The following is a 20,758-nucleotide window of genomic DNA, read 5'->3' on the forward strand; positions in this document are numbered from 1 at the left end:
TCAGAGTCAGAGCCGGAGTTAGTAGATTGATTTTAAGCTCAATCTCCGCTGACAGACGATTGGCAAATAGCATCCTGGAATCTTCAGCCATTCATAAAAAATAAAGGAGGGGGAAGTCCCTGATCTGCAGCTGCTGTTTATTTAATGCAATTGATGGGTCTTGCTATTCAGTTTTATCAGGGAGTTGCAGCTTTGGATTTGCTCTTCTTGCAAAAATGTCTGATTCTCTGAAATACTCCCCGTCTTTGTGCCAAAGGATGAGGATGGAGATCTCCCTTCCTCCCACCTCTCTCTCACACAAACACACACCCCTTCCAATCATCTGGGTCTTGAACAGCAGGCCTTGCTGACTTTGGAGCTTTTGCTAATATTTCAGGGAGTTGTCTAAAACATTTGAAGAACTGGATTTGTGACGAGGGAGACGGAGCTGAAAGCACTCCTGTAGATGAACAACAATTCCCAGGGAAGCTTGATACTGCCATACTTGGTACACTGGAAATGGAAAAATTCAGAGTCAGCATTGTTATGTGGCCCTGTTAGCCTGAATTGTCTGGTACCTGTAAGAACACCAGACTGGTTGTTGCACAGATGCAGAGGCCCACCTGAGGAAATGGCCCTTCTCTCAACAAAAGCTGGAATAAGTCTGTTACTCGCTGTGCAACCCTCTGTTACATCCTATGATCAATCATAGGAGAGTGTGTTCAAAAGATTTTGCACCTCTTTATACTATTTATTACTTTAGTTTGCAGAATTAAGAAAAAAGGCAAAAAGAAGTTTTAGATGGACTCCCGTACATAAGGGTGAGTAAGAAATTTGTCCACTTTGCATTTCAACGTGAGAATACCCCCTCCCTGAAAACATACCGTAAAAGGCCTCTTTGATAAAATCTCTACATGGTAGAGGCTTGCACTTTATCCAGGGGGCATAGAGGATGTAGGCAAAGAGTAATTCAATCGTTAAAAATGTTCAACAATACAAACTTTGGAAAAAGGAGCACAGCTGCAAAATGGATGTAAAAGGCTTACAGTTTGGGCATGCATTGGGCGCAGAGAGGACTTCCTGGGAATAAGTTTGCATTTCCTGCAGCCTGATGCAAACCCAAATCCGAGAACGCTCAGGGATGGAGAAGCGGGTCCCTCCGTGTGATCCAGCTTGACGGATCTGCGCATCCAGATGGTGGGAGGTGGTTGCTTTCCATGTCTCATGCCTTGAAAGGACCCATGTTTTCCAGGTGGTGCTGCGGCAAGCTGCCAGGCACACCTGGCCTCAACCGGCTTTCGCTTCGCACCAAAACCAGCCTTGGAGACCTGCTGCATCTTGGCATCCCTGTGGGATGTGATGGTGCACAATATGGTTTCTTAGTGCGCATCACAAGGAAGATGATGCCAAGGGCAGGACCCGAAATCCATGGATTCCAATGACCAGAGAGAAATCCTGGTGGTAAGGATTTTTCAAAAATGGTATAGATCACCTTAAAGATCGATAGGCCCCTTCTTTTGTGGGAGGTTTCAAAACGGACGTTGGGTGCCCTCCGCCAGGGAGGTTCTCGTGTGGGTTTCCTGCCTGGGTGGAACAAGGGACTAAGTGGCCTTTGGGTTGCCTTCCCCATCTATGGCCCCGCCATGCTTTCCTAGGCCAGGTGCTTCCAGAGTCCCATCACTGTTCCGTGTCGCTTCTGATGGGTGTTGCAGTTTGGCAGAGCAGCTGACGACACTCCTCACAAACGCGAGCCTTCTCTAAGGAAGTCATAAGCCAAGAGCCAGGAGGGCAAATTGAACCCATGGATCAGAATCACGCAGAGTCCAGCCACATCTGGAAGGTCAGAGCTTCTTGACCTTTGGCTGCTTGCTTGCTTGTTTGCTTTTTTTTAAATACAAAAAATGCATCTCGCATAACCTGCCCGTCCCTCTCATAAAGTATTTCTCAGATTGTAGAGCCAGGGTGCCTGCTGACAGACTGACCTCCTGGGAGTCTCCCCCAGTCAACAACGTTCACTGTCTGCGCACCATCTTTTTCCAATCTGCCCGGGCCCCTCTCCCCTCACCCGTCATGCTTGGATTATTATTTGACTACTAATCTTCTGGACAGTTGAAAAGTTTTATCTTGGAGCGCAGAGCTGCTGAGTAAATTAGGCCCTTTCAAAGGGAGAGCCAGGGCGATTCTCAGGCCCTCCCTTTGCTCTCTTCTGAAGGAGGACGGATTGCTTTGATGGCTTCCCACAGGCCCCAGATATTGGATACCCAGGAGGATGACTCACAGGGCAGCAGGGGTGCTCCTCTGCAGGCTTGGCCAGGGAGGAGGAGGAGGAGGAGGAAATTAAATGGAGAATCCGGAAGCCTGTGGACCAGAGAAGAGCCCAAAGTATGGGGGAGGCGGGAGAGGCTTCCTTGAATAATGATGGCTTTCTCATAAAAGAAAGGGCCCCACTTACCTTATTTCTGGGAGAAGAGGCAATGGGTAGGAGAGAGGGAAGGAGTGAGCAAAAGCAGAAGGGAGGGAGAGAGAGAGGTGGGTCTGTAGGAGAGAAAGGGAAGTCAGGAGGGTCGTGGTACCAAGCCTGTAGCATGACCCTCCAATACGAACAAGGTAGAGAAAGGAATCTTTCTGATCCCACTAGAATTTGAGAATCTGCAAATAAACTTGATAAGCAAGAGATTCAGGGTAGCCAAAGGGGAGAACGTTTTTGTGCAGCACCCAATTAACTCCTGGAACTCACTGCCACAAGGTGTGATGGCCAGTAGGGGAGGAAAGACTGGCAACTACCCTTGCCTGCCAAGTGGGAACTCCAGGCTCCGAGTCCAGATGCCAGAGTGCACCCACACACTACACATGCATGAATCCTGGGATGTTTAGTTGGGTGAGGTCCTCAGTCCCAGGCAAGGCACGGGTGCTCTCCCGTGGAGAAACCTCTCCCGAAAATGAAAAAATCCAGGATCCCTTAGGATGGCGTTGTGATAGTTAAAATGGGCTCCTGATTTCTGTGTTGGGGCTTGGTCATTAAAAATGGCACTTTCACAAGTACATTTCCAAGCTGTTTGTTTCATCTTGGACCCAGTGTTGCTGAGCCCTTGGCTTTGTGCAGGACTCGGATGAAGGAATAGGTGGGAGTTTTATTTCCAAGATGGATCAGCAGTTGCTGAAAAGCTGCTTGGAATTTAATTTGGACTTGGAAAAACCATCCTATTTTTGTGCTTCTTTCAGACTTGGAGTTGGGAGTTCAGAGAAGGAACTGTGAAGCTTCTACAGTGTGTGTGTGTGTTTCAGAGACTGTTGTGAGAATGGCTGATGGTTGGATTCCAAAAGATCTCCTGTATAGAGAATTAGTGCAGGGAAATCACTCCAGAGGGAGACCACAGCTGCAATACAAGGAGAACTGCAAGCACAATCTGAAGGCCTTAGGAATGGACCTCAACACATGAGAAACCTTGACCTCTGAGTGTTCAGCCTGGAGGTGTGTGTTGGGGGGGGAGCATGGCCTCTCCCAATTTGAAGAGACCCTCGTCCAGCATGCCAAGCAAAGAGGCACTCCCAAAACCAGCAAATCCAGGGAGCTGGACAGGGGACTGATTGTCTTCAGTGTGGAAGGGATGGTCACTCTCGAATTGGCCTTCTCAACCATACTAGATGCTGTTCCAAGACCTTTATTCAGTGCGCGTTATCTCAAGGATGCCTACATGTCCAGAGACTACATATGTAAAGAATACACCCTACATTCCTCGCTCATGGTGCCTGGCCAAAACCTGAAATCTCAGTGCTATTTAAAAAACAAAATAGAACAAATCTACGAAGATCCTGACCTCTAGCCTAGGACTAAGACTGCCATTGGGAAGCTGCCTGAGGGTTAATAAAGACTCAAGCAACCCATCCAGAAGTTCAACATTTTTAATCAAACCGTCTTAGTTTGTAACAATTATGCGAATTGCCCAGTTTTGGCCAAGAAAGGGCAGCATTGCCCGAAAAGAGCAAATTTGTGCAAAATATCCAGAGCACCAAGGAGTGAGCTGCCATGCATGCTGGTGAGGGGAAGGGAAGGCTGCCATTGGTCTTTCTCCAGAGAAGCAAAAATCCCCCCCCCCACTCCAACTACAGCCACTCAACAGCAAACTCTGCACACACCATAAAAAGGAAGGAGCCGAGACATTCTGTGGCCACCGGCTTCTTTGTTGGTTTTTGCTGAAACCCATGCAATATTTATTTACTCAGGTCTGTGGAGCTGGGAGGCTCCTTGGGATTCCCTAACACCTTAGGTGGAGAGAAGGTGGGGGAGATGACTTGGCTCCAGTCGGATCCCGCAGCCTCTCCCGGCCAAGGAAGGTGAGTACTTTTGCCCTGTTAAGCAGGATCCCCCTGGAAAGGACATGGCTTCTGGCGCTGGCTGTTGAGGGATCAGCCCGAGGTTGCTCTTAAGGTGACCCCAGAACACATTAACAACTTTAATGGACACTGCATGCCTTAACCCCGCAAACACCCTTGCCAAACAGAGAGATATTTGGAGCAGCCAGGGTTAATGTAGACCCTGCTTGGTGCTTGGATCCTGCTTGCTGTCGGTCTCTTTCCCCATCCAGGATGGAGCAGCTGAGGCCAGAGTGGCGGGGAGGGGGAGAGTATTTCATTGGATTTGTCTTTGGGTGAGAAGTGTTCCACATTTGCACGCTGCGTCATAAATTAGAAAGAAGGAACCTTTACAAAAATATGTTGCGGGAGAAAGCAAAAGGGATTCACCCACGCAGGGAGGCGTCTTTAAGGATTTAGCTCTTGAAAGTCTGTCTGCGATTCTCTGGGTAATAGCTCACATTTGTAGTGGCTGAAGTAAGAAGGATGGCCTCTTCTCTCTGCCAACCGAGGCTCCATCTTCAAAAACCCCAAGGGGTTAGATCCGGCGTGGTCTCCGACGCACTGTACCTGCTTCACTGGCCCTTTACAATCTGCTCTTGTGAGAACATAGCAAAATGTTTGAATTTTCCTATTAGTTCAGTGGAAGAAATTTGAAATGGGGTCATGGAATAAATAAGGGATCAAGTGAAACTTACACATTCATCCTAGCTGAGATAGCCAGTTAGGGATTTTGGAATAAACTCAGCTGGCTTTTAAGGAGAGTTCCTAATTTACATTATTAGGACAATTTCACTGGGAAATGTTTTGATGGAAGCTTAGAGCCTTCGAACACCAGCTGGTGTTAGCTAGTGGACTGTCACTGAGCACAAAGGACCTGTATATCTATCAAGGTGACTGGTATCTTTCCATAGATTGTATGTCCTATTCCTGGAGATCTCTCAGGGAAAGCAGTACCTTGTGGCAAAAAGCCAAGCAAAAGCCAATCTATGTTGATATACCAGCCCATAGTGCTTCAAGCACTCTCTGGGCAGTTTACAAGTTAATTAAGCAGGCTACACATTGCGCCCCCCCCCCAGCAAGCTGAGTACTCATTTTACTGACCTCGGAAGGATAGAAGGCTGAGTCAACCTTGAGCCGGCTACCTGGGATGAAACCCCGGGTCATGAGCACAGTTTTGGCTGCAGGACAGGAGTTTAACCAGTGCACCATGAGGCTCTTAAAAAAGACCCTTTTCTTCCTGGGAAGAGGAGCATGGTTATCTGGACAGAAAGGGTCCCTTCTGTAGCTCAAGAGATGTGTGCAAAGTTCACTCCAAAGCACCACAACCTGAAAGTGTGGCCACCTTGCAATAGTCTTCCTGGCAATCCCTCGGATGACAAGAGACCACCTGTGGTTTTCTTGCAAGGTCTGGTCCTTGTGCTGATGCCCTGTCTGTGTGGCCTGAGAAGTTCCATTGGGTCCATCACTCCAGGGTTTCTTCTCGGTGGCTTGAGGGTCAGGCGAAGCAGCAAGTGATGGCAAGGAGATCCTGTCCTTGAGATCCTGGACCAACTCGTTCAGGCTTTAAGCACCAGATGAGCAAACACCCTGACCTCATGTCCAGCCACTTCTTGGGTTGGCAGGACACTCAGAAAACCACCGCTTAGGCTCAGGATCAGAATCCTAGGGAAGCAAAGGACACGTGGGGACTTGTAAGCATCACGTCCTTAGGATTTTTTTTTTAAAAAAATATGCTTGTAGTAGCTGCAACCTTAGTAAGGAAGGCCAAAAATGAAGATTTCTGAATGAAACCCACGATGTGGCTGATTTATAACACATGCAAGATCTGCTCTCCACCCATTGCATGCCTTTTCATTAGTTCGATGGTTGCATGGTTGAAACCTCAGTCAACAGAGTCATGTAGCTGTTTAGTTCCAGTTTTGTTGTTGTTTTCTTTTGATATGCGTTTCAAAATCCACTTCTTCTTTTTTATTATTATTGTGATTTTGACAGTCTTTTTCATCCCCCTCCAGACAGACTAAACATCCTGGGATTTGTTTGTTTGTCTTGATTGTTTGCTTGTTTTAAGGTCTCTTAAACTTCACTGTCCCCCCAAAGGAGAGCTTCTGGGCAACCACACTCCACACACAAACACAAACACATCCACACCCAAGGTGACTGGAGTCAGAGAGGAAAAAATGTATGATTTTTCCAGGAAGTTACAAAGTGCAGTTATGTATGGTAAACTGATTTATATTTCCTGCTTTTACCGTCCAGAGGCAAATATATATATATATATATATATAAAAACTCAAGATTCATTTACCATAAAACAATTGTGTTCTATAATTACAAAAGGACAAAACTTTTGACAAAACAATGGAAGGGAAGATGTGATGGACATTGGTATTGTGTTTTCTTTTATCAGAAATGAATGGTTGAGTTTGAAAGTACTGAAGGGTGATGTCGCCCAACCTCTCACCTATGTAGGAAATCTTTATTAATTCATTTACTTTTATTTCATTAAATTTGAGATTACTGGAGATTCTTTTTTCACACTTAAGGCAAGAGACAAAAAGAATCATTAAGGGCAGGAGATGGGGGGAAATGCTGATTTAATTCTTTGGGTTCAGGATACTATTTGGTATTATAGGGTATTTTAATTTTGTATAGAAGGATATTTAAACAAACAATGAGAACATGCCTATCCCCTCCCCCCCCAAAAAACCCCCAATGATCAGTGGGGCTGGCATGTTTCTCCCCCATATTTTCTTTCTTGGCTTGTGGGGTATTGTGCATTTGAGCTGTTTCTTACTTTTGTATATTTATTTCACACACATTTGAAACTCAGTTTTGGAGCAGCCCCCCCTCCCCCCTTGAATTGCTCACAGATATGCCTTTCTCACAGTTCTGCACTCCAGAGATGTGGGTCCAGGCGACGGGCGGGCAAACCCTTGCACGTCTGTGTGGATACATATGTTTGTGCTTTGCTTATAACCATTACGGCCGGCCGGTGCAACTTGGCAAACCCTGTGTTTATACTCCCCAGGCATCACGTCATGCTTTGCATTAGCCCGACCAAATTATAACTTCAAAGTTCTCAAGTTCTCGGTGGATCTCCTCCTCCTCGCCTCTAGATAAGGAGCCGTCATGGCTCTGAAACGGCTCCTTCCTTCCTTTATTTATATATTTATGCATTTATTTATTTTCCCTCCTCTTCCAATATGAATTTAAGGAACCACTTTCCATCTGGAGCCATGCAAGAGTTCCCCCCCCCTTTTTCATTCACAGTATTTACCTTGATTCTAATTTGAGTCGAAATGCCTGATATTTCTAGTCGTAATAACATGCCCTGGATGTAGACGCCAGAGGGGGAAAGAAAGAGGAAAGAACACCAGAAAGCTCTCCCTGCTCCTTCCACAGAAGCCTTCCACGCCCAGTTCTGTTAAACAACTCCTGGCAGGCTAATGCATGGCAGACGGCGAGGGAGACCTTAATCTGATATCGGGAGCAGCTCAAAATCACCCAAGCAGTGGCTGAGTAAGTGGGTGTCCCGTAGGAAACCCAAGAGTTCTGGTTTTGTTTTATTTTGCTCCTGGCTGCCACACACCACACCTTCCATCTAGAGCTGAAGAAGAGTGCCAGTTTTGGCTCTTTGAACCACAGGGGACGAAGAGGGACAGACAATTTTTAAAAAGTGTGACCCATGTATAGGAACCAAGCTCTTGGTTGGGTTGTCCTCCGCAAGCGTGAGCCTCTCGCAGGCTCTCAGAGTGAAACTGTGAGGGAAACTCACTCTTTTCTCATCACTGTAAGATTTCATGAGACATGATCTTGATCTTTTCTTTATTTTTGAGAAATCTCATGCAAAACTTTCTGTGAGTTCGTGGAACATTCCTAGCCATATTTTTACCTGGAAGAAATGTATCCTACAGAGGATTGTTACAGGTCCTGAACAGAATGGCATCTTTCCTGTGTGGGATTCACCAGAAGAGGAGTTAAGCAGTGTGGAATCATGTCCTTGATGGAAAGAGCCTTTGCGCTTGAGAGTTTAAAGATGGCTGTGGGTCATCGTTTTGTGCCTGGGGAGGGAAGAGGACCTTCTGCAGTGATTTAGCAAGGTTTAAAAGAAAAAGAGCTGCAGGGAAACAGAGAACGGAGAGACAGAGGACAGCTGGCGAAGTCCCCTCCACAAAAACAGAGCCGTCCCAAGACTACAAAAAGGAGACTCGTTCTGTTCTTACAACCATAAAGAGGAACAAACAGCAACAGGCTGAAGCTGTAGTGCCTCACAAAAGGCCTGACCTATGACCACCCCTGGCCCTCTCTTATATTTTTCTGACTGCAGTCCTATTGTGGTTGGATGCTTTTGAATGTGATATATTTGTTTCCCTTGGCTTCCAAACAAGATACCCAGAGATCAGAAGGGAAAAAAAAAACTATCAAGAGGCCATATCCGAATTCCTTTCCCCTTTTTAAGCTGCCCTCGCAGGCTGAACTGAGCTGCTCCAACCCTTTTGTTACCACAGCCAGCAGGGAAAATATTTACCGTCTTAAAACAATACACTCCCCCTCACCCTGTGGTCTGCAAGGTCATCGCCTATTACTTTAATTGTCCAACGAGAGTTTTGTATTTGGGTGTTGCTGCTGGCTACTAGACCCTCTTAGAGGAAAAATCTGTGATTTAACAGCAAGGAGAAAATTTCTAATCATTTCTTCTGCTGTATCAAAAAGAGAGCTGAAGGAAAGCTTAAAGACAAAAATTTCATTCGAAAGGTGATGCCTACAACGGTGAATGGAAAACCATGCAGCTTACATAAAGAGCGCTGGGAATAAGCAGTTTGTGGGTTTGGAAGTCTCGAGATGTGAATGTTATCTCAAAATTAAAGTGCTTTCCCCTCCCCCCCTTTTAAAAAAAGGCTCACAGGGTTTCAAATGGGACTTCACATCCTAAAGCCAGATTTAATGCTGTGGAAAATCATAGCAACACAAAAACTGGAAAAGCGACATTCTGCCAGTGCAATGCGCAGCGCCCCATCTCTACCCAGAGATGACCTGGCCCTCTGTGTTATGGCCTCCAAGAGAGCAAATGGTACCTGGATGGTCAAGAGGGCAGCCCAGCCCAGACACTACAGATGGATGGGAAGGGGAAGCAGAGTCCCCTCCCTTGCCTTTAAGAAGGAAGGCCTCTCAGTCGGTCCGACCGATCACCCACCACCATCTCATTCATATTACTACCTTTAGATACTTTAGTTTCCTAGAAATGGGCATGAATTGGTGGTTTGACAGTTCATGCTGGTTTACCATCCGAACAGGAGTTTGGTGCTTCAAACCCCACGTCCTCGGGTGGGCAGCCGCTCAGAGGCAGCATCCAGAGGAGGTGGGGCGGGGAAGCTGGGTCACTTCCTCCAAGTGGGTGTCTGCCAGGGGAGGCAGGGCTCTGAAACGCCCCCATTTGGCTGCTCAATGAACCAGCAGTTAGTGCTCATCTCTGTTTGGCAGCCTTATGTACTGCATTGCTAACTGATTGCTTTTCCTAAAAGTCTTTTTAGTGCAATGCATCTGGGCATTCGTGGATGCTCCGGTCCGATGATGCTACTGATTGCGTCCTCTCTGCTCCACAGCTCAAGGAGATCGTAGACAGACTTGGGGAGGTTCAGAAGGGAGGTTTCGGTCTCATCTGCCTCTGGGCTGCCAGGCTGAGCTGATGCTTGCTAACAGAGAGGGGCTCAACACCCTCTCCTTGAGAGCTTATGTGCAATGAAGCACACATGGAAAGCGAGGAGGCCGGCTTTGCGGCCGGCTCTTCGGAGACCCACCTGAGCCACTCAGTCTGCTGTTTCACAGGCTGGAGGAGCTGTTTCTGAAACTTGGTGTTCCAGTTCAAGCTGCGTGGGAGGTCTGAGGTTTCTCCATGGCTCTCCAATGGCCACAACGTCTGCATTAACACCTCCCTTCCTCCGGAAATGCCTCTCAGGTCAGCGTGCCTATGCGCATGTTCCAGTAGACCTCAGTGCGCCTCTTGTCTCTCTTGCTCAGGGCTTCCCATGGTGCTGCATATGATGGGCACCATTTTCATCACTGTGGGCCAGAGAATATGTCAGATTTGGGGGTGTCGAGTGGAGCCCACCCCGTCCACAGGTTGGCCTTAACCAATAGCAAGCTTGGGGATCTGATCTCCTGCAACACCCAGATCAAACGAAAAGCAAGGTTTTTGATGATAAGCATGTTTCCAATATTGTAGCGGGCGTGTCTGTAAACAAGCCATGCCTGGGGAGAGACTTCCTCCTGTGTCTTTTCTCCTCTGAAAGTCAATAATCTATTTTAAAATGGATCTCATTTTCCTTTTTAGAAAATCTATTTGCTGGAAAGGCACGTTGCGTTTGGCAAATGCAAGACAACAGGAAGCTGAAGGAAAAGAAAGGAAGCGAAGGACAGATGTGGATGTGATTCTTCCTGAAGGAAGCAAAACTGACAAAGGGCACGTCTAGGAGTGTAACCCTTTGCCTAACAGCCTCCGGGGACCCCCTGGATTCTTGTCCTTGGGAAAGGGCAAAGGGAGAAGCCCCAGCCAGGAACCAGGTGCGAGCAAGATGGCTAGGGCAGCCCTCCAGGCCAGGAGAACCCCTGTTTGCTGGAGCGGGTGATTCTTGTCCATTTTATAAGGTAGATTTGTTTGCTGTTCTCATCTAGGGTTGCTGCCTCCCTTGAGGTCTCTGTGGCTCGGGGGCCTTTGTCTGTCCCAAACCCACTTCCCGGCTGATGCTCCTCCAACAATGACCAGGACAGGATGAACATCTCCAGGGCCAGCCTCGTGGCTTGGCAGCGTGAAGGAAAAGCTAAACATTGCTCCTTTTAAAAACCCCTTTTATTGCATTTTCTTTCTGTGCTATTCTTTACTGTCGGGAGTTCATCTTTCAAGAGGAACACGAGAAGGCCTGTGCCAGGTTGGAGGGGAACTGGGGAGCGCCTCTACCTGAGGTCACAGCAAGCAGAGGGCACGTGCGACCGCTTTGGCCCCTGGAAGGGAGCTGGAAGGGAGAGGCCAAGAAAACGTTCTCACTAGTTCAAGGGAGGAAGTGGAGGTGGAGGCGGCAGGGACTGCAAGGGAAACAGATTTGGGATGGGAAAGGAGGGTGTGTGCAACCTCCTCACAGGCCAGAAGGCCTCAGAAAAAGTCTTGAGTGAGAACTTGCCTTGGAGTCTCTATGCATTTCCACTCAAAACGTTGAGGCAGACGTGGTGTTTCTTTCTGGGACGGAGCCTGTAGGGAATGTGAAGGAAGCAAAACAAGATAGCAGATTTTACTGGGGTTGTTGTGGCTTTCTAAGCACAAGTTTTAGGTTGTTATTTCATTCCACGGGAAAGCATTCCGACGGATGTCTCAGGAAGGTCAGCAGCGCCACAAGCAATGCCTGGTGGCTTGAACTGGCTCCGTATCTGAGGGAGCGGGATGGACATTGTTCTGAGTCGACTGCATGATGTCAAGACCAAAAAATGTTAATGCAGTTGGAAGCTGCTTCAGGAGAAGAGTCTAGACTCCGGCCAAGTAATAGGAGGACTCCATTGTGCTTGGGCCGGGCCTCCAAGCACTGGAGAAACCTGCCCGGTACTGGGCAATGCGGTTTACAAAAGGTATCCACCTGGTGGAATGCCTCCAAGCGAAGCGGAAAAGCTAGGGGGCATGGGCATGTCTCGCCTGAGCAAGAGGAGACTGAAAGATGATCACAGAGAGCCATCTTCCAACAAGGAAGCTGGAGGGAGCGCCTTTTCTTCTCCTCCAGAGGACAGGGGCCGGAGCAATGGAATCCCCTGACAAGAAAGGAGATGGTGACTAAACGTGGGAAAGAATTTCCTGGAAAGTCAGAGCTGCTGAACAGTGGAACGGGTTGCCTCCGAAGAGAGTGGGCCCCTCTGTCATTGGAGGCTGACTTCTGCCATGAGTGCTTTCAGCTGGCATTTTTGCACTGGCTCGGCTTCAGGCGAGATAACTTTTTGAAGTCTGCTCTACAACGTTGTGGTTCATGGTTGATGCCACAGGCCCTGGAACCCAGGAATGGGGAAAAGCAGAAGGAAGCAACAGGGTTGGGGAAGAAGGATGTTGACCAGGGCATTGAAAAGGGTCAGGATCCAGCAGCAAAATCATTCCATTTGCTTCCCAAAGATATAAGAAGATCATCTGAATTCCTGGCACATGCCAGTGTCTCTATTCTTAACTCTTTGTTTCAGTACCGAAGTGTGGCAAGTTCACAGGTTTCGGTGAAGAGCTTCTGAACTCCTCCATGCTGTCAACGGGAAATACAACTCAGTTTCTGTCTTCTTGTGGAAGTTCTCACAGGGCACGGAGGGGGGGGGGGTCTGCTTGGTTCCTTCATGACAGAACTGTTCTCCCAAGCATCTGTAACGTGGGGCAAAAGGAAGCTCCCCCGGCAGAGAGAGGGGCATCAGTGAATGTCAGTGATCGGCCCCAATTATCCGCCTCCATCTCTCTCTCACTCTCTCTCTCTCTGGCTAAACTGGTGGGGGTTTCGACCTCTTATTTATGTTTGGCCCAAGTTATCCATGTGGGTCCTTTGAGGACAAACCTGCCGTTTGTTGCATCTGCTGGGAAATGATAAGACAGAAATCTGATAAGCTGCAAATGTTTCTCCTGTTGGTTGGCAGAAAACTAGGTGTGTTTGTGTTAGTCTGTGGATTTGATTTGGAGACCCATTCCTTGCTTTGGACCCAGCTGCCATGGCATCATCACAAATGGGGTTGCGCTCTCGCCCAATGTCAACAGCCTGCAAAGCCAGCTGGTTCTAGGGGAACCACGGAGAACCTCCGCCTTCAAACTCTGGTGTTTTATTTCCAAGCTGTTGATTCTTTCACAAAGTTAAACACATATTTTAAAACCAAACCACAATCCCAGCTAGTCCTTCCATTTGGAAGAAGTGAGTGCAGGGTTGTTTGGTGGTTTCTTTTGGAAGAGATAACAATGTGGCCTTTGTTTCCTTCTCCCATTTCCTCCCACCCTCCTCCTCCTCTGCCGCCGTTCCATCTTTCCCAGCTCCTAAGCTGTTGCATGACAGGGTTGATCCCGCAAAGAGTCTGGGCTAAGGGAGTGGAGCCTCCAGGTTGTGGGCATCCAAAGGGGAGGAGACGCCTCCTTGCCTAAATAGGAGGCAGAGATGAAACCCTGAGAAATCTTTCCGAGTTGGTTTCATAGGCCGCAGGAAGACTGTTATGAGGTCTCTTGGGTTGTTTTGTTCATTTGGATTCTTGGTGTGTGTGTGTGTGTGTGTGTGTGAGAGAGAGAGAGAGAGTGGGAAAGACCTAGGAGCCAGAGGAAAGAACACAATTTCATGCAGCAGAACCAAAGAATAACCCTGTTAGACACCGAGGATGAACCTAGGAAGCTCTCCTTTCACTGCTTTTCTCTGTTTTGATCTCCTATGAAATGGACTCTATCTTTTGCAATATACATCAAAGCCGAGTAATTTAAACTTTGGTTTGCGGAAAGCCCTAGTTACCAGAAACCCCCTTTTTCATCCCCAGGAGTGCAGTGTGTGTTTAAGGAGGCAGAGAACAGCAGAGCGCCTGCTTTTCTGAACCTCGACATCGCTCCTGGCCCTTGACCCCCAGCTGCGATGTTCCTCTAAAATGAAGTTGGAGGTTGATCAGCACCCAGTTTTCCTGGAGGTCCTGTATTAGAAGGCACTGAATGACTGTGTTTAGCCTAGTGCCTCGGTTTGTCCCCTGTAAAATTATCAAAGACACCAACACTGCTTTCCTTTTCTTTTTACATTGTTCATGGGGGGAAGGAGAGGCCCCAGCATCCTTTAAGTGTTCAATTAGCCTAGAACGCTAATCAAGACCCCTCTGAGCTTTCCTAAAGGAGAACCATGTTTTTGTCAAGCTTTTTTATGAGAAAAAACCAAACCCGGAGGTTTGGGACAAAACAGAGACGCTTTCGGTCTCCGTCTTCCCTGATCGCTGCTTAAGTAAAGGCACACAGATGGGGGCCTGAGGACCCTTTTGCTCGTTCAGAAGTACTCTCATCGTGTCACAAATTCATCTTTGAATTCTGCACCTTTGCAAAGGGACACCCGGTGTGCTGTAGTGGACAGGGGGATGGGCTAGAACTCAAAAGGCTCGGGTTCAAATCATGGCTCAGCCATGGCAATTCACTGGGGTCTGTGTGGACATGATAAATCATCCCTGAAATCTCCCCCTTACCTTGAAAGGCCTGTTAGGGTCTCCAAAACCCAGTTCTAACTTGACAGCGAGTAGCCATAACAGGATCTACATCAGCGCTTGCCTATCAGGCAAAACCCAAGAAAAAGTTTCAAAAGACAGAAGCCTTTGGGGCACCTTGATGGCGGTTATATTTTGATGCCAGCTTTTGTGGACCTTCTTTTCCACGTGCCGTTTTCTGTTAATCTGGCCCCTCTCCTCTCCTCCTTTTGGAGATCCATTCCCTGCCCTTAGGAAGGGCGCCCTGCTTGCCAGCATCCTCTGCCATGTCCTCCACCCCACCCCGGGCTCCCAGTTCCTGGCTGGAGGAGAGAAAGGGCTGAAGGGGGGAGACCCTGAGAAAACCAGGGGTGCCCCCCCTGCGGACGCCTCCCCGCCTCTTGCCTCCACCCTCCGCCTACTTTCTGTGCAGCATCTGCTTGGTATTTCCGCCCAGCTTTACGGAGTGACGTGCCGTTCCTCAAGGACGGGCACGGGGGGAGGCCATTCTCTTTGTTTCCAGGTTGGCTCCTCCATCATCCTGACAAAAAGTCAGGCCTTCGTGTCTACCTCACCAGCTCTGCCTCTTTGGGGATCAGGCCACAGCAGCCGTGGCAGCTCTCGGTGATAAACTGCCCTCTCTAGTTCTCTCTCTCCCCCCCATAACAAATGAACTGTGTGCCGTTGTGCGTGTGCGTGTGTGGGGGCAGGCAGGATTTTGGAGGCTGCCATCCTGGCCCCTATCCATCATGCCTCCTGGATGTGCCCCCCCTCCCACCCCTTAACTGGTCTCACCTTGGGAAGATTAGCGCACCAGGGGGCAGGAAGGGGAGGGAAGCTTGGCCTTGGGCGGAGGGCGGTGGTGGAGGACGGAGAGACCCCGTGAGTGGCGGGACCCCCTTGAGCATCCTGGGGGGTAAGATGAAAGGCTGATGGAGGGAGTGTTGGCTGAATGGCTGCTCTGGAGGGAAAGGCCAGCAAAGTTGATCCTTGGGTGCCCAAGAGCTCTCTCGCCGGGCCCTCCTTCTCTTGGCCACAAATTTGGGCCTCTGGAAATGAATCACACCAGTGACCGCCCCCCCCCCCCGAGAGTCAATAAAGAAGGCAGCAGATGGACACATTCATTGTAGAATATTATTAGCATTGTCCTTTAAGCTCTATGGCGGAAGGGCTCAAGGTGAGGCTTGGTTCCAGGCAGAGGTGCACCCAGGGCCGGAGGAGACGGTTCTCTGGCCTGGATGTGACGCAGGCAAACGTCTCCCTGGGAGGGACCTGCCTGACCTCCACTGGTTTGCTTCACAGAGCAGGCAAACTGTAAAGGGGAGGCCGAAGGTGGAGGCAGTAGCCGGAAGGAAGGCTGCCCCTTTCTCCTTCTCCCCCCCCCCCCTCCCGAAGGAAGAGATGAGCCAGGAGTTACCTGGCAAGCCGGAAAGAGTGAACCTGACAGATTTTTCTCTCTCCTCACTAGAAAGAGTTGATCCGCACAGTATTTGTAGGAGATGTACCCATGCCTCTAAGCTATCGCAGACCCCATAAAAAGGCTTCCGCTCCCACCCCTTCCAAATCTCTCAGTGTTTAGTTTAAAGCGTGGTGTAAATAGAAAGGGGGAAAAAAAGGCAGGCAAGAAGCAGAAAACATTAATAAGAAAGACTTCCTTTTGCAAATGCCAGCTGTAGACACAAAAGACAGCCTTTGAATGTTCCATGATTGACCAGCTTTCACATGTTGCTGAAAAATGTGGCTGGTATTTAAAAAAGAAGCTGCGCTTCCTCTGGGAACTTTCCCTTCCGTGAGTTGCCTGTAAGGCGTTCAGAACATTTCTGCGCCCCCCCTTTCCAATTGCTGACACGTTAACTTGGCAACAGGCTGAATTAGAGGCTTCACGCTGCCTTCCTTTTAACATTCAAGGGAGGGGACGGTCAAAGAAATGACTCTGCAGGAAGAGAGAGAAAAAAATCTCCTCCCGTCTGCCTCCAGCCCAGCTCCTCACAGATTCTTCCCCAACTGGGCTCATGAATCTGTGAACACATCCCTGTGTCCACAACTTGGCACCTGATTTCTGTACCTGCCGTTGGGCCAAAACTCCTACGCAGGAGTGGAAACCAAGCTGTATTTGCACCCACCCTCAGCAACAGAATGGGGGGGGGGGAAATGAATGACAACCGAGGAGCTGGTTCCTGGCTCAGCGGCTGCTGGTGGTGCTAAGTGAGGCCGAGTTGATCTTGGGCTGGCCTTCTGTTGCTCTGGAGAAGACAGAGCTTTCATGTTGATCACGAGAGGACCTCAAACCTCTTGGCAGAGAGAGCAGACCTGGGCAGCTAGAAAGGGCAAGCGTTTGCAGCGGTTTTTCTGGCCCTGACTCTTCCCGACACAAACCGATTAGAAGCTGGAATAACACACCTGGCTCCCTGATAAACAATCCATAATCCCAATGGGGCTGTTTTGCTCACTTAAAAGTAGAGGCAAGGTTTTGGGAAACTGGAGTTCGTGCCAGGGAAGACAACGGAGAGAACCGTCTCAAATCATCGGCTTGGAAGGGGTCGCTCTTCTCCCACCCACCCCTCCTGAGATTGCCACAAGCCATGGGGTTTGTGAGACAGACCCACTGGGTGAAACCCTGCCTTCCTCTGCCTTTTTTTTTTCAAGGAAAGTTTGGGTTTCTTTTTAGGGCAGAGGCTAAAATCCTTTTACTGTACACGTTATACTCACACTTTTGGAAAAGACCACCTCTAGTAGCATTCACTCAGACCTCTGAAAACAGACATTGTAGTCCGCTCATGATTAGAATTGAAAGCCCATTCAGGCTGGACAGATGTGGTTTAGGGACAACCTAGGTAAACCAATTAACTCATCATTAAAAGCAGAGCTTGCTTTAAAGGGTGCACGCGCGTCTGCTTATTATAACAGGAAATTGCCTTAATCTACTCTTAGCAAATTAGACTGCTACTGTTTTGCAGACAGGAGAAAGCAAGGCCTTGCTCACATCATCTCAGGGACATGGCTCTGGAACCCATCTGCGCCTGGAGGGATCACGTCGTAAGAGAAGGGAGTGTGCATTGCCAGGAAAGCATTCATGTTTAAGGAACCAGACTTCAGGTAAATCCTGACCTGAAACTCTAAAGAACCATCACAAAGCGGGACCAGCTGATTTGCAAATCACAAGGTAAGGAAATGTTCCTGTTGTGTCCTCAGGGAGGCTTCAGAAAGAAGTCTCCCCCCCCTCACCCAGTGTCAGAGGAATGGCAACCAAACCCAAATTCTGCTACCCTTGGTGAGGGTGGGGCCACCGTGGGCCTGGGGAAGGGGCCTCTGGGCCCGTGACATGGGTAGGAGGAGACAGAGGTTGGCCGAAAAAGGAAAGCACTGCCCGATCCCACTCAGTCAAAAGCGAATCCCTGCATGGGCAGAGGAACAAGGAGTGGCCTGTGATTTGTGACAAAGTGTTAGGCAGGATCAGGAGGACCAAAGTAGGCTTGGGCAGAAGGCATTTAAGAACAGCACACTTTTAGGGGATCTGGCTTGGCACTGTTTAAAGTCTAAAAAAGGAAGGTGTGGGGACCCAGGGATGGCATGCATGTTTGTACACTATGAACGTGTCCTGTTATTCTCTCCCTGTAACTTAATTTGCTCAGTGGAAAGAGGGACAAATGAGTTGCATGTGTCTGGGGCACTTTCCCTTTTCCCTTGGATAAGAAGAGTGTAGAGGAAGGCTCAGGAAGCTTCAGAGGGTGGCACCGGGCAACTATTGACCTCAATCCTGGAGGGAGGGAGGGAGGGACACAAGGAGGGGACAGAATTGCCCTCTGCTGAAACCTTTGTTGCTGCATAGTGCAGTGTTTCAAAGGCACAAGCAATAAAATTATTTTTGGAAAGCTTTTGGCAGAGAGGATCCTGTTTAGTTTATAGAGTAACCACCAATTGCCTTCAGGTTGATGAATGAATGACTGCACAGAGCTCCAGCTGGTTTTTCCAGCCCAGATGTGACCCAAACCTCTGGGTGTTTGAGGCTGGATGGTGAGAGATGAGAACTCTGCTTTGTAACATGCATAAAAGGATGGGGCGCAGGGAGCACTGGCTGGGGTGGGGGGGAGAGAGGGGAAGAGGATGGCCATGAAAAAGCAAGCCAAGTTTGCTCCTTCAGCTCTAAGCTAGCTGCAAAAATTGCTAGCAGCTGCACCTATAAATGTAGTTAGGAGAAGAAATGGGGCAACGAAAAGTTTGGAGAACTGCTTAGTTGCAGGTGGACAAAATGAAAGGAACGACTTGACATATTCCTGCCATTACAAAACCAAACCACAGGTTGTGTTGCTGGAATAAGTTACATGATGCGCTTTGTTGGCCTCCATGGGGCCTAGCTGAATGAGCAGATGTGCAGAGATCTCATGCTGAGACTGGATCTGTCCTTTATGGCCTGTGTTGGTAGAGAGCAGAAGTGGTTAACATCTCTGTTCCAGCAGAGGAGGCCGGTATCTATCAATATGTCTTCACATGCTGCCCATCCTCTTCAAGGCTGTATGGTCATGGGGAACCAGTGTCTGCTCCTGACAACACATCATGGCATGTAAGCTTCCAAAGAGAGGTGTGAAATCTCTCGCTGTTGTGCCCAAGGAGTCCAGATGTGGTCTGCTCTTGGCACCAGCAGGAAGTATGCCTAGTTGAGATGACACCTGGGAGTCAGGGAGAATGGATGCCCCTAAGCTGGCTAGATCTAAGGTCCTTCAACCAGAAAGCAACATGCCCATAGGAACCTGGGCATTTCTTAAGCCTTGCTCAGGACCGAGATGGGCCATCCTCTCCCACAAGTTCCATAATCCCAGAAGCCATCAACAGGAGAAGTGGGCCTGGCATGACCTCTTGGAGAGGAACTGATAAGCCAGGCATCAGGCTCAGGAGCTGGGCCTTTGAGGGTTCTTAACTTGGTGGAAAGAGGAGGAGCCCCAAAGGATTCACCCTGGTCTAGCTGTATAAAAGGCCTCCCTCAGTTCAGCAACATCCGGCCTCGCTGGGAACTGTCCATGGTGCTGCGCCTTTGGGCTGCCCCTGGAGGTCTCAGGAACTGCCTGAGCAGGACACAACTGCCCAGTGCCCCTTCCTTCCTTCCTTCCTTCCTTCCTTCCTTCCTTCCTTCCTTCCTTCCTTCCGAAGTGAAATAGCATTTTCCCAACAAGGATGTGTGTGTGTGTGTGGTCAATGAGTTGTCATTCTTTTTAATTCAAGGCATTGACCATAAAAACACAGTTGCTTCTTCAGAAAATGCAAAGAGAGAAAATCCTGCCCGCACCTTCTGTCCTTATCCCTCAGCGTGGCGTTTGGATGGGGAGTGCCAGGCAGCGCAACATCAAAGTGCCAGGGGTACAGCCACTAGAGGTGATGATGAATAATGGAGCAGGAACATGAAAAACATCCTCACAGCCAAGAGGTTAGCAAATCTATACCAGGCTATCCTGAGAGAAGCCGAGGGTTCTTGGAAGCTGGAGGCTGTGGCTAGTTCAATGCCTGGGGGTAGCCTAAGGGAAGCAGCAAATGGAGAAAAGCCACCGTGAAAAATACTAATTCTATAAATAATGTTTTTGTATTCTTGCCACTGAGGAAAGGCAGAGTCGTCAAAGACGGAGTTACAGAAGGCAGCTTTCTTCTCTCCTGAGTCCCAAAGCTTTGTGACCTGATCTTCGCTGTAGATTCACACAAACAATTCCCTTGCCTTCCACTTGGACACTTCCACTGCAAGCCAAGTCACGCTGACGATCTGAGGAATTCATTACAAATTCTGTGAACAGTCCTGTTTGTTTGTTTGTTTACTTATGATAAATGTATCAAAAAAGAAAGAAAGGAAAAGAAGGAAAGAAAGAAAGAAATCCAAAAGGCATAGAGTCGTGGAAAGAAAGCTCTGTAGACTCTCTGCCCAGTCACCTTGTCTTAATAGGTATGGGATTCATCTGTTCCTAATTTAGACACTTTATACTCGTCCTTTTTAACTAGTTATTTCTGAGATAATCAAGCAGGTGAGCTCTGTTCCCATCCTGAAAGGACACTGGTAGACATCTGAGATGCATCAATGAGAGTGATGGGGGAGAAGGGAACGGTGGAGAACCTCTGACATTGCACGGCAAGCAAGAAAGGAGCCCCTTCCCTTTGAATGGGACCTGGGGGAGGGAGGCCAGGTGAGCTCTATGGACCTCTGCCGTGGGCGGGCGGGTGCTTGTCCCGTCTTCAGTTCGGGGCCAACGTG

At 48.7% G+C, this 20,758-nt stretch overlaps 1 long non-coding RNA gene across 1 annotated transcript; it reads left to right on the forward strand.

Moving 5' to 3' along the window:
* The first annotated feature begins 17,467 nt into the window (after positions 1 to 17,467).
* Positions 17,468 to 20,368, forward strand: LOC144584440 (uncharacterized). The gene is made up of 2 exons (XR_013538673.1): positions 17,468 to 17,692; positions 19,831 to 20,368. It is a non-coding gene; the product is annotated as an uncharacterized LOC144584440 (long non-coding RNA).
* Positions 20,369 to 20,758: the final 390 nt, after the last annotated feature.

Source organism: Pogona vitticeps, chromosome 11 (assembly GCF_051106095.1).
Source record: "Pogona vitticeps strain Pit_001003342236 chromosome 11, PviZW2.1, whole genome shotgun sequence".
Lineage (NCBI taxonomy): Eukaryota > Metazoa > Chordata > Lepidosauria > Squamata > Agamidae > Pogona > Pogona vitticeps.